General features: G+C 45.5%; 1 non-coding gene across 1 annotated transcript; it reads right to left on the minus strand.

The window, feature by feature from the left end:
* Positions 1-244: 244 nt before the first annotated feature.
* LOC139009596 (U6 spliceosomal RNA) lies at positions 245-347 on the minus strand. Its single transcript, XR_011471333.1, has one exon. It is a non-coding gene; the product is annotated as a U6 spliceosomal RNA (small nuclear RNA).
* Between the last annotated feature and the right edge of the window lie 9,961 nt (positions 348-10,308).

Here is a 10,308-nt window from a genome sequence, read left to right on the forward strand (position 1 = left end):
AATTTGGCACAAATTTCTTTAAATTAATACATATAATCTTGCAAAATGATTACCACGATAAGTTAATTACCACACCCATCACTTCACATAATTGAAATTGTGTGTGTGTGTCTGTGTGTGTGTGTTTGATGAAAACATTTAAGATCTATTTACTCTATTAGCAATTTCAAGTATACAATACAGCATTATTAACTATAGTCACTGTACTGTACATTAGATCCCAAGGGCTCATTAATCTTTTTCTTTTAATATGCAATGCTTCACGAATTTGTGCATCATCCTTGCACATGGGCCATGCTAATCTTCTCTGTATTTTTTCAATTTTAGAATGTAGATATTATATAGATAGATATAGATCAGATTTTCTTTATCCATCCACTCACCAATGGACACTTAGGTTGTTTCCATGTCTTGGCTATTGTAAATAATGCTGCAATGAACATGCGAGTTCACATATTTCTTCAATAGTGATTTTATTTCCTTCAGCTCTCTACCCAGAAGTGCAATTCATGGATCATATGGTAGTTCTACTTTTAATTTTTTGAGGACCTTCCAAATTGTTTTTCATAGTGACTGTACCAATTTATATTTCTACCAACTTTTAAAATTTAACATGCACATACTATGTGACCCAGAAATTTCACTGCAAAAAGGTATTCTACAGACATACTTGAACTTGTGTAAAAATGCTATAAATACAAAGATTATTTGTGATATTGCATGCAATAGTGAAACTGTGTGGGTAGCCTTATAAATAAGTGATCAGTAAGATAGATTGTGGTACATCTTTAAAATGGAATAGTGCTTTCATAGCAATATAGAACAGTCTCCAAGATATATTGTTAAAATTGACCAGGAAAGGGAAGGTGAGGGCAGGTACAGAATGGTGAATATAGTAAGCTCGTGTTGTTGCAGGGATGGGGGGAGAGGAATAGAGTTTAAATGCATAGAATATATCTGGGAGGACATACAAGAAACCAATACTAATAGTTCATTGCTGAGGCTGTAGATCCTTATGAATGTTATAGCATGTGCATGCATTACCTATCCCATTTTTTAAAAATGTAAAAGGTAGTGCAATTGCCATTTCTGGGTCATTTAAACAGGGAGGACTATTTTAGCAGACTATTACAGAGAATACTCAAGCGTCAGTAGAATGGTCCAATTAGATTCCCTTATAGCTCAGGCATTCTAGGAATTTCCTAAAATACATCAGCATTAGCTCATTTCATTGCAATCAAGATGACAAAAGTATTTCGATTAGATTTGCAGACGTATAACATCCTTTGACCTTGGAGTCCCCAGTCTATTAGCACACAGCAGAAGGGAGGCTCTTGGGGTCAACCAGCCTCCTGCCATGGCCTTCGGAACAAGCCGACCTCTCTCCACACACCACTGGGTGACCACCCAACCCCCAGGGGCCATCACACACACAGGAACAGAGAACAGAATGTGGTTCTTAATATAAGTGAAATTTGGAGCTATTTTCAAAGCTAGAACACATTCAGATCATAATGTGAAGGCATTTTTAGCTTCCAAATGGTAACTGACATTTGAGGGTTTACTATTTGCCAAGCCTTTACATGCAATATCTCTTCTAATCCTCGCCATGACTATGTGAGACGGCTGCTGTCATTATTTCCATTCACAGGTGAGGAGACTGAGGCTCGGGGATGTTGGTCCAAGGTCACAATGTGAGACTCAAAGCCAGGCAGCCTGGCTCCTCTGTCCACCCTACACTGCTTTTCAAATCACCAAGCCTTGCCCCTCATGCTCTGCACACATGAATTATATTTTTTGGTACTTTCTTCTAGAACAAACGATAGTGGAGTAGACAGAATACTGACCTCCCAAACATGTCCACATCCTAATTCCCAGAACCTGTGACTATGTTATGTCACATGGCAAAGAGGAATTAAGGTACCAGATGGAATTCAGGGGATTATGTGAGGGAGCAGGGGGTGGATATCTTAGATTATCAAGGTGAGCCCAGTGTAATCACCAGGGTCCATAATGTGGGCAAAGATGCAGAAGAGGAGGTCAGGGTGAGGTGACGAGAAAAACATCAATGCCCATTGCCAGATGTGAAGATAGAGGAAGGGGCCATGAGCCAAGGGATGCAGTCGGCTTCTGGAAGGTGAAAAAGACAGAAAAACTGATTCTTCCCTAGGGCAGTGGTCAACAAACAGTGGCTCGCGAGCCACATGCGGCTCTTTGGCCCCTTCAGTGTGGCTCTTCCACAAAATGCCACGTGCGGTTGCGCACATACAGTGTGACTGAAACTTCATGGCCCATGTGCAGAAGTCAGTATTTTGTGGAAGAGCCACATTCAAGGGGCCAAAGAGCCGCAGGTGGCTCACGAGCCGCAGTTTGCCTACCACTGCCCTAGAGCCTCCGGAAGAAAGGCAGCCCTGCTGACACCTTCACTTTAGCCCCAGGAGGCCTTTTCAAACTTCTGACCCTCGGAACTGCATGATAATAAATGTGTGTTTTTCTCCCATAAGTTTATGGTAATTCATTGCACCAGCCATAGAAAGCTAAACAGGTCATGACTAGTGCTATAGAGAAAAACTCTCAAAAGATTATGGGTGACTTAATAGACATCTCTGTGAATAAGAGAAAGGATTACATGATAGTTACCATCTCCATAAAGAATAGACAGGAAGTTGAGCTTGGACCCATTAAGAACTTGAGGTTGGCCAAAACCGGTTTGGCTCAGTGGATAGAGCGTCGGCCTGCGGACTGAAGGGTCCCGGGTTCGATTCCGGTCAAGGGCATGTACCTGGGTTGCGGGCACATCCCCAGTGGGAGATGTGCAGGAGGCGGCTGATCGATGTTTCTCTCTCATCGATATTTCTAACTCTCTATCTCTCTCCCTTCCTCTCTGTAAAAAAAATCAATAAAATATATTTTAAAAAAAAAAAGAACTTGAGGTTGGACAAAGGTCTAGATATGTGTTGTCTAACAGAACTTTCTGGAATGATGGGGATATTCTACATCTGCACTGTTCAATGTTGTGGCTACTGACCACTTGAAATGTGGTTGCCCTCTCATCTTCACCATCACCTGGCACACGGTAGTGTGCTGGGCTGCATATCTGGCACTTTGGCCAGACGGGTCATGCTGTGCTGTCTGTTCCTAAAACACATAGATAGGAAGGTACTGACATCAGGCCAGGCCTTGAGATACGGTCTCATGGCCCCTTCCCAGCACGCTGGCCTTCTTTCTCAAAAGGCCCGGAAGTCTCATTCCAAATTTGGGAGACAAAGGACTGGAAAAAGTATAAATAAAGAGAGTTTCCTCCATATTGGGGGCCCAGAATTTGAAAGACACATTTTTCTCTGGGCCTCCACAGAATTTAATAATAAAATGTAATTCCTGTAGTCGTCACTGCAGTTCAGCCTCTGCTTCGGCAGGGTACTGTAACTATGGTCGCTGGCCAGCTCAATAAATCCTCGCTTGCTGTTTAAGACCTAATTGGAGTCAGTGGTCTTATTCTAGCGAATGTCACTCCACAACAGTAGGTCCTCAAAATAGGTGTTTTAATAGAACTGAGCCTATTTAAACCTGAATAGCTTGAAATTCTTAATGTTGCATGTGTGGCTTTAGGTACTATCTGTTCTGAGAATACATGTGCTGCTGAAAAAGACAGTTTCCTGTAGCTAAAAGAGGCTGAATCCCAAGGGGCTGGGTGATTCAAAGACACCTGGAGATCTTCCTTCTGCTCTTACATCAGCCCCACTCCAAAAGTTACCTCTCCCACAAGCCCATACAACAAAAAGTTTTATTCCACAATTAGCAATGAAGATTACTAAATACCTACTATGTGCCAGGCATTTGGCTAGGGGCTGTAGATGCAGAGAGCAATTAAAGATTGTCTTACAGAGAGATTAGAGTTCATTTGGGCTGCTGTAACAAAATACCATAAACTAGGTGGCATAAGCAAGAAACATTTGTTTCTCACCATTTTGGAAACTGGAAAGTTCAAGATCAAGATGCCAGCAGATCCAGGGTCTGGTGAGGGACTCTTGTTGGTTTGCATGAATTGTCTTCTCACTTGTCCTCACATGGGGGAGAGAGAAGGAGCTAGGTATCTTCCTCTTCTTATAAGGGCACTAATCCCATCATGGGGCTCCATCCTCATAACCTAATCACCTCCCAAAGGCCCCACTTCCCAATTAGGGCTTCATTAGAGGATGGAAACACAAGCATTCAGGCCCCAGCACAGGTAACCCCAGCCCTTGGCAAACTCACAGTGTCATCCAGATGAGCAAGACCTCCCAGCCCTTCTGATGAGAGAGCAGGTTAAAAGCATGCCCTAAGTTCCAACTGTGTCACTCAGCGGAAACACTGTGTCTTGGTGGGGAGGCCCCAGGCTCCCCCTTTCCAAGTCCATGTTTTCCTCGGACATAACTTCCTTCTCTGCCCGCCCCCTGAGCCAGTCACTAAGAGGAATGACTTGTTAAGGCCACAGTTCTTTTGACCAGCTCCACAGATCACTGCCAACCTCAGCTCGGTGTTCTGACGTGCGTGGGCCCCCTCCTTCTCCCCATAAAGCCTCTGAAAGTTAATTCCGGGCAGTTAATTCTGGTCAGCCCTCAGTCATTTTCAATCTTGGAAACCTCCAAAAATAACCTCTAATGCATATTTCAGGTTAGACTTGCTTACTTTCCCTCTCTCCGCAGCCAGAGCTAATTTCCCCAGAGGGGGAAGGAAAGCACAGGCTGCTGCAGAAAAAAAGAATAATCAGCTTCAGTTTCTCCCTTGATTGCCCGTTGGGAGATACCTCCTGGCACCACGTCCCAATGCGCTCAGAGGCCCAGAGAGCAGGGCCTTTCTTCTCCATGGGCAACTCATTCCAATACACCCAAGACAAAGTCCGGCGGATGCCTGATTCTGGACACAGACTCCCAGCTCTTCTCAGCTTGCAAGGAGTGAGGCAGGAGTCAGCAGCTGAATGCCAGTCTTGGTCCTTTCTCAATAGCCGTGTGGTCGGGGGGGGGGGGGGGGGGGGGGGATTACTGTGGTTTAAACTCCAAAGTGGGGAAGGATCCTAGTAGATCTGGTGTCTACAGAGCTAAGGCCAAGCATGGAGTGACGCTGGGTTGGTCTTGAGCACAGTATTTGTGAAAAGATGTACGATTTAGTTGTATTACTATCACAGAAGCTCAACTATATTCAACCAGAATGGTAAAAAACAGAAACACAAACGTTTGAATTCTGCGTCCATTGCTTCTAACAATCTGTGAATCACCTTAGGCCAGTGGTCAGCAAACGGCGGCTCGAGAGCCACATGTGGCTCTTTGGCCCCTTGAGTGTGGCTCTTCCACAAAATACCACGCACGGGTGCGCACATACAGTGCGATTGAAACTTCGTAGCCCATGCGCAGAAGTCGGTTTTTGGAAAGGAGATAGACGAAACAAGTATACAAGACGAGTGTGGATGGGAGAGTTGGAAGGGGTCGACCTCAGCGAACGTACCTCAATCAGATTGAGGACATTTTTAGCAAAGGCCAGTTTAGGAGTACCCTAATTAAGTGAATAACAATGCACCTACCTATATAGTTTAAGTTTAAAAAATTTGGCTCTCAAAAGAAATTTCAATCGTTGTACTGTTGATATTTGGCTCTGTTGACTAATGAGTTTGCCGACCACTGCCTTAGGCTGCAAGAGCTGTAGGCCCAGGCATCCTTCTGCTAATGGGGTCATCTGGGTAAGGATGGCCCTGCCAACGCCTGCAGGTCCTCTCTGCCTGAGGCCTTTAACGGCTCCTCTTGAAACCTCACGCTCCTTGGATCTGAAAGTGTTGTGTGACTCTGGAACCTCAAAAACGCGATGCAGAAAAGACGGTGGCAGAGTATCTGGCTGTGATGGTCACCTTGGAGTGTCGTAAAGACCTGGCTAGGGGGTAGTCTCTGTCTCCCTCTCCCAACTGCAGGACATCAAGAAACTAAACTCAACATCCAGGACATTCCTAGAGAAGGGGATTCGGTGACCTAGACAGGCCTGGACAGATCACGGCCTTCGAGATCAGCCTAAGCCGCCACAATGCTTTTCCCTGCTGAGTCTCTTGAATTCACAAAGGCGCCCTCATTGCTGAGGCCAGGTGCCAGGGTACTCAGCAAAAGCGACAGGTTAGGAGGCTGGAACTGCTTCTGCGAGGGGGCGGGGAGCTTGGCGCAGGGCTGGGTGGGCTGGGGACTTGGACATTTGAAGCCACCAGGATCTGGAGCTGTCCTTCTTTTTTCTAGAGACGTTCTGGAAGGCATGACCTCTGAGAAGAAGAAGCATTCCAGGACCTTAGGATAGGAGCAAAGCCCAGAGCAGCCTGGCCCTAAATGGATTTTTCCTTTCTGAATGCATATTGTTAAATGCACACTCTGGGCCTGACACTGTGCTGGTTGCATCCACACGTGTTGGTTCCATCTGGGAGGTATGAATAGTCCACTTTTGGCGAAACCTTGCAAGTTAAGAAGGTTTTATATTTTTAGTCCTCATTTACATATGAAGAAAATTAGGCTCAGAAGATCCAAATGACCTGTCCAAGGTTACCTAGGTAACATGTGATGAAGACAGCATTTGAATCTACACCCAAAGTTGAATGAACTATTTTCACTACGCTGCTCCAGAAGAGATGGAAATTCCAAGGAAAGGCAAGCGCCATTCTTGATGTGGAGCGGAGAGCAATTTCCTTTCCAGTTCTGCTAGTCACTGCCCAGTGTCAACGGAGGCATTTGCTTTCTCCCTCTTGTCTCTTCCCTGCCTGAAAACCTCATTTGCATGTGGTCTGAAACAGTGCCTTTGGCTCATTCTTTCAGGAAACAGTGGAGGGTGGAGAGACTAGTTTTTTCTGGAGTCTGCCAATGTCTAGGTCAAAATTTTTTCTGCAGTAACAGGCTGTCAGGATGAATCTTGTCCGATTCTCTTTCCCCTCCAGAACAGGCGATGTCTGTTCCACCTGCTCTGTTTTTTCCAGACAACTTCCTCTTGGAGAAGGGATAGCACATATGTTTGTATAGCGTTTCTTCCCCTCCTTTGCCCACGGCAGACATTTCTAATCAATCTTGGCATTTCATCTCACTGATCCTAGCCCCCGCGTCAATCTTTCCTATTCAGTTAAGTTCTAGGCATCCGCTACCAAGCCAAGGAAATCTACTTTTCATCCTTTTTCTGTAGCAAGACTCCATAAATTGAGTTTCCCAACCAATCTTTTGCACTGGGAGGATGATATCAACTCTCTCCCCATTAATCTCCTGAATGCGAGGCTCATTTCAGAAAAGTCACTTCCTATTAGAGACTCTCCGTGTGGAGTGCACTGTTAAACCACTTAATCTGACCATCGTTAATTAAATATGAGCAGGATTGGTCCCAATGTGAATTCACAGCAAGTCCATTCTATGTGGCTTCACCTAAATGTTTGAATTTCCTTTGAAAATTAGAGAATTCCAAAACGTCTCAGGAAATATAAGGTGATTTTCAAGAGCACTTTATAATCCAGGGTACCAATGATGGGTTAAACTGAAAGTGGGAGTGAGCCTGACTCTCCCCACCAAGCAGGTCTGCACTGAGCATCAGGAAGTTGCGTGATGCAGCAAGTTCCACATGAGCTCCAAACTCAAGGGCAGACGTGGCTGCATTATTTATAGTTTGTGCTCAGTGCTCCTCACAGGCAGATGCACGGTTCACGGTGACCTGTATGGGGGCTCCCTGCCTCCTCTCCCAAGTGAGTTAAGAAAACAAAACTCCAATGATCAGGACTTGTCACTGCTGCTTAAATAAAACCAAGAAGCCAGAGTTCCTGGAGGCGGAGATCACAGACTCAAAAAATGTTGTGATAAGTCTCCGAGTCATCAAAGCCCACTTGACATCGAGGGCGCCATGACAAAAACAGCAGAAAAAGAAAGCGACTCCTCTTCCATGTGTGTTCTGCTCAGTAAATGTTGTGCTGATCTTTCTCTTCTTTGCCCCTAGGGAGTTCTGATCAAACTGTCATTTGCATATGGCCTCGGTTGAGCCACATATGCTCAAATTAAAGAGAAACTCTCTTCAAGGAGAAATCATCCCTTTCATAAATGGGAGCCTACTTGATATGCAAATATTGCTTCGGTCCTAACTTAATAATTCTTCTGACTCATATGAAATTTAGTCTGTTCCTCCATGTGGCATGTGTACCAACACTCTCACTTCTGTGCCCCGAGTAGACATCACTAATCAATCGTGACTCTGATTCTGGGTTGGGAAGCAGCCTCAGATTTGCCGTCTACCTGGTGCTCCAGGAAGCTACCATCAGCCCGTGAGAGTTGGCTGCCACTTGGAAATTACTCATGTGGATGCCAGGGGCTCCACTTTGACGGGTATGGATGACATGCAAGCCTTCTTCCCACTTCCACCCTCATTTATCAAAGTCCGTGGCTATGCCTCAATACCAAGCACCATACAAGGCCTGTCAGTAGCAGGGCCCAGTAATTCCTGCTTTTTCCCAACTTATCCTTGAATCTATCCAACCTCGTCCTATTCTACTGACAAGATCTCCCTTGTCCCTAGACTTGGCACCTTCCCATTTTCTTCTGGTCCCTTTGAATCATACCCCTCACAAATCAAACCCTGGTTGACTTGTCCTAACCCCCTTGGGGAAAAGAGCACAAGATTCTGACAAAGACAGCCCATTCTAAAATTATAGTAACGAGAATTGAACTTCTCATCTTTGCAAAGCATCTTCACATCCCTGATCTCAGTTAATAATCAAGATAATTTGGGGAAGGAACAATTTAAAGACCACGAATTTTGACATCAAACAGGAATAGGTCCAAACCTTGGCTCCACTGATTACCAGCTGGGGAAGCTTTGGCACATCACTCCGCCTGTCTGAGCTTCAGTTTCCTCATCTGAAGAGCTTGGCGGTGGCTACCTCATAGGGTTGTAAAGACTTGCTTTGCACACAGACAAGCATGCACCTAAGACCAGGGGGAAGCCCTCAGGCAGAGCTGCAGGCTCTCTGCAGACTGAAACTATTGGCAGAAGCAGTGCACGCTAGGGTGGAGATGGGCAGAGTACCAACACTTCTGCCACAGATGCAGAAAGTAGAGGCCGGGGAGTCAGGGGGGGAACCCAGCCTCATACAAAGACTGAATGGCAGTGCAGCGGGAAAGAAAGGGTATTGTTCCAGGTTCAAACTGTAGCTGCACCACTTGCTCGGGGGTGAAATGAGAATATAAATAACAGCCTGGTCCTGTTTTCTGTGAAGTGAACTGTGTCATGTAGGTAAACCACCTCACACAGAGCTCAAAACCTGTTGATGGCAACAGTACTGCTCGGCGGCCTTTCCCTTTCCTTCTGACCCCAGCATCCTGCCACAAGGACAGGTAGCCTCCCTGACAAGCAGTAGAACTTGATTTCCCCATCCATCCATCCACCCATCCCTTCGTCCAGTGGCTATTGAATATCCCCTAGTGCCAGGCCCTATGTAGGAGATGGAGACACGCTGATGAGAAGACATGACCTTGGCCCTTCTCCTGGACACAGATACGCAATCAAGTGAGTGCAACAAAGGACCAGAGGTGCTGTAGAAGCAGCTTCCACAACAGTGCTTCTCCAACATTAATGTGCAAGTGAGACCCCAGAATATTACTAAAGTACAGGTTCTGACCCAGGGTCTGGGATGCAGCCCATGATGGTACATTTCCAACCACTCTCAGCTGATTCTGATGCTGCAGTTTGCTCAAAGAAACTCTACAGAACTCATTGGGGAAGCAAAGCAGGAATTAATTCGTTCTTGGGGGAAGATACTTGCTTACTCGTCAGGTTATCTCGACATTGGCCTCCTCTCCTTCTGGACGGAGGAATTTATGGACTCCATGAACTGGAAAGGGTCATTCAAGTTGATTTAATCCAGGTGTATAGGAAGGTGACTCTCTTACCATCTCCAAAAGAGAGACGTACAGTGTCTTCACGAAGACACGAAGAGGGAGAGGACACCATGCCCTCTCTTGATAGTGTCTGAGTACTTGAATTGCCAAGAAATATTTCCACAGTCACAGTTCTTGCATGGGAGTAAGTAAAACCCTCATTTTTTTTAAAATATTTTATTGATTTTTTACAGAGAGGAAGGGAGAAAGATAGAGAGTTAGAAACATCGATCAGCTGCCTCCTGCACATCTCCTACAGGGGATGTGCCCACAACCCAGGTACATGCCCTTGACTGGAATCGAACCTGGGACCTTTCAGTCTGCAGGCCGACGCTCTATCCACTGAGCCAAACCAGTTTCGGCAGTAAAACCCTCATTTTTGTAAAACCAACATGCCTCCCGG

This window comes from Myotis yumanensis, unplaced genomic scaffold (genome assembly GCF_028538775.1).
Source record: "Myotis yumanensis isolate MYYU_CA2020_CCGP unplaced genomic scaffold, mMyoYum1.0.hap1 SCAF_4, whole genome shotgun sequence".
Lineage (NCBI taxonomy): Eukaryota > Metazoa > Chordata > Mammalia > Chiroptera > Vespertilionidae > Myotis > Myotis yumanensis.